Source organism: Hipposideros armiger, unplaced genomic scaffold (assembly GCF_001890085.2).
Source record: "Hipposideros armiger isolate ML-2016 unplaced genomic scaffold, ASM189008v1 scaffold_660, whole genome shotgun sequence".
NCBI lineage: Eukaryota > Metazoa > Chordata > Mammalia > Chiroptera > Hipposideridae > Hipposideros > Hipposideros armiger.
Genome location: NW_017732010.1, coordinates 580699 through 584043, shown reverse-complemented (window position 1 = coordinate 584043; position 3345 = coordinate 580699). Strand labels below are relative to the sequence as shown.

The following is a 3345-nucleotide window of genomic DNA, read 5'->3' as shown; positions in this document are numbered from 1 at the left end:
TCAGATCTTCATTCTACTGGGGGCATCCAAAGGGGAATTTAAAATTTTCAAGATATAAAGCAATATCTGCTTCTCAGTCAGAACTTCAGAATTTGTCACAATAGCAGTGCGCTTGGCCATGTCAGACACTGAGGTGCAGCCAGCTCCCAACAGTTACAGAGTTGGAATTTGTCGGAACCAGAAAGTGAATCTCACATTTTCTGATTATAAATCCTGTGACCGTTTCCCCCATGATACAGACTTTCCTTTTTCCTTTGGAATGTCTCTGTACATAAATGCAAATATGAGAGAAATGTCAATAATAAAGGATGGAGCAGAGTGACATCAACATCATGGAGGCAATACATTTCTTCTTTTTGTCTCCCCTTTGTAACAACAAACTTGAGATCCACTCATGAACAGAAGCACCCTTGTGGGAGCTGTGGAATCTAGCACCATATGCCAGCAGACCTGGATGATGTCTTGCCCACCTGTGCATCCGGTAATAGGCAGACAGAACTCTGTAAGGCCTGCAGAACCAGTAGAGTCAGCAACCTACCACAGCCTCTCTTATCATGTTGGGCAAAGAAACTGGGGAGCCCTAACTTGGGTGGATACCCACAGATGAGAGAGAATTTGCAGAAGTCTAACTGTCCTAGGGAAAGATTCCAACATATCATTGGAGGGGGGGAAAAAAAAAAGAGTTTGGCCACAAAGGTGATAATAAGAGGATTTTCCCTGCACTGTCCCTTCCCACCTCTAGGGCAACAGTGCATGGGGCTGAACTATCCACTAAGGGGTGACCTCTCCCTCAGGGGAGAAGGAGAGTGGTAAGTGAGTGCCCATCTACCTCAGTTGTGTGGGACAAGCTTGAAAAAACCCATTTTTCTCCAGCAGCACCCAATACTGATACAGGACCTCCATGAATAGGAGGGGGAAAGAAATCAGGAAAGAAGAGGATAAGAATATTATAGAACATTAAAGGGACATGGTTCTTGTTGAATCAGGACTTTAGTAGGAAGTTGCCCACAAGCCTCTTGGTATACCTCACTTGAAGATCTCCCCACAGGGCTCAAGGCACTTCAACACCCTGGGTGCTAAACCTACAATTTCCCTCACTCTGTGTGTGCTCTAGAGTGCAGCAGCCAAAGCAAGTTGGGTAAATGGAGTTCTATCAGAAAAAAAAGTACAGGATCTGTGGGTAAGGAAGAAATTACAAACATGAGCTACAATGTTACCTTTTGGAAAATCCAGAAGGCAGAGGAAACTCTACTTATAACTGTGCCAATGGACAGTATTACCAATCTGAAAGCAATTAGTAAAGATTTAAAGAGGTGTCTGATATGTCAAATGCAAAAGCGACAATGCAAATCTATAAGGAACATGAAAAATCAAGGAAGGACATCATCACAAAATGATAACAATGATCCAATAACTGAGTTTAAAGGCATGGAATTTTGAGATCTAGCTGATAAAGAATTCAAAATAGCTATTTTGAAGAAACTCACTGAGCTACAAGAAAACTCAGAAGAACAAATCAATAAAATCAGGAAATATATACATGGCCCAAATAAGATATTTACCAAAGAGAGAGAAACCATAAAGAACCAAACAAATTTTGGAGCTGAAAAATTCAATGAATGAAATAAAATCAATAGAGAGCATCTGTAATAAAGTAGAGTGACTGGAAGACAGAATAAGTGAACTATAAAACAGAAATCTGGACATAACCCAGTCAGAGCAGAACAAAGAAAAAAAAAAGAATGAAAAAGACCAAAGAAAGTGTACATGATGTACAGGACTTTGTTAAAAATACTAATAGAGGAATTGTGATTTCAGAAGGAGAAGAGAGGGAGAAAGGGGCAGAAAACTTATTTAAAGAAATAATAGCTGAGAAAGTCCCAAATTTGGGGAGAGACTCGGTCATCTAAGTTTATGAAGCTAACAAACTACCCTATTATATCAATGCAAAAAGGACTTTTCTAAGATACATAATGAAACTGTCAAAAATCAAAGATAAGTGGAGAATCCTAAAAGTAGCTAGAGAAAAAATATTAAGACCTCTAAAGGATCTCTCAATAAGCTGTGAGCGAATTTCTAAATAGAAACTCAAGAGCCAGGAGAGATTGGAAAGACATATGCAAAATGTTGAAAGAAGAAATTGCCAGCCAAGAATACTCTACCCAGCAGAGTACTTCAGATAGAAAGGAGAAATAGATTTTTCCCAATAAACAAACAAAACTGAGGGAGTTTATCACCATGAAACCTACTGTGTGATTGGAAAGATGGTGGAGGAAGAGCAAATAAAAAAGATCCTTTTGGTTCCAGAAACTCTCCTAAAAAAGAGGAAGGCTTATCAGGCCATCAAAGCTACCCAGGCAAAGCAGGCACTTTTGGAAAAAAAGAGGGAAAGAAAAGAGCTCAGGTTTAAGCAACTGGAATGGTTTCTACACGTGGCCTGGAAGCAACAGAGTGACAAAGTGCGCCTCAGGTGACTAGAAGTGAAACCTTGTGGTTTGGAAGTGCCAGGTGAAACATTCCTTGGCCTTTGTTGTACTCATCCAAAGGATTAATGGGGTGAGTTCAGTGGTGCAGAGGACCATTGCAAGGCTTCACCTGAAGAAGATTTTCAGTGGTTTTTGTTTTTTTTTCAAAGTCACCCCCCCAAACATAAAAACACTGCATGTAGTGAAACCTTACATGACCTGGGGATTTTCAAATCTGAAATTTGTCCAGGAACTCATCTTGAAACGTGGACAAGTCGAAGTCAAGAATAAAAGCACCCCTTTGACGGACAACACAGTGATTGAGGAGCACCTAGGGAAGTTTGGTGTCATTTGCTTGGAAGGCCTCATTCATGAATTGCCTTCCCAGGGAAGAATTTCCAGGTGATCTCAGGGTTCTTGTGCCTTTTCCATCTCTCAGTGGCCTGTCACACTACCAAGGATAGAGTGGGCTTCCTCAAGGAAGTGGGCTCATCTGGCTATTGAGGTGAATGCATCAACCAGCTCATCCCGCAGCTGAACTAAACCCAGAATATCTGAAAGCACAATACATTGGAAGCATGTGTTTTTGTTTTTTGGAATTATTACCCAGTATCTTCAAAGAAGATTATTTTCTGCTATATCTTGAGAAACTGGAGGGGAAGGGTTAGGGAAAAGATGGCGATATTCCTGGCAGGCACTTCTCATCACAGCCCAGTTCCAAAGGGAAAGTCCCAGTGTTTTACACATTGGCCGCTCCTGCCACCTCTGAAATCAGTAAAGCACTCATGCCATGGAGGAGGGGTCCCGTTCCATCACATTTTCTCTCCAGGGGTTTAATGTTGGTGAATGAATACCCAAGCATGAATACAAGAGAGCAGTG

General features: G+C 41.2%; 1 pseudogene; it reads left to right on the top strand.

Annotated features, from left to right (window-relative positions):
• The first annotated feature begins 2264 nt into the window (after positions 1 to 2264).
• LOC109372712 (60S ribosomal protein L7-like 1) lies at positions 2265 to 3008 on the top strand (annotated as a pseudogene).
• Positions 3009 to 3345: the final 337 nt, after the last annotated feature.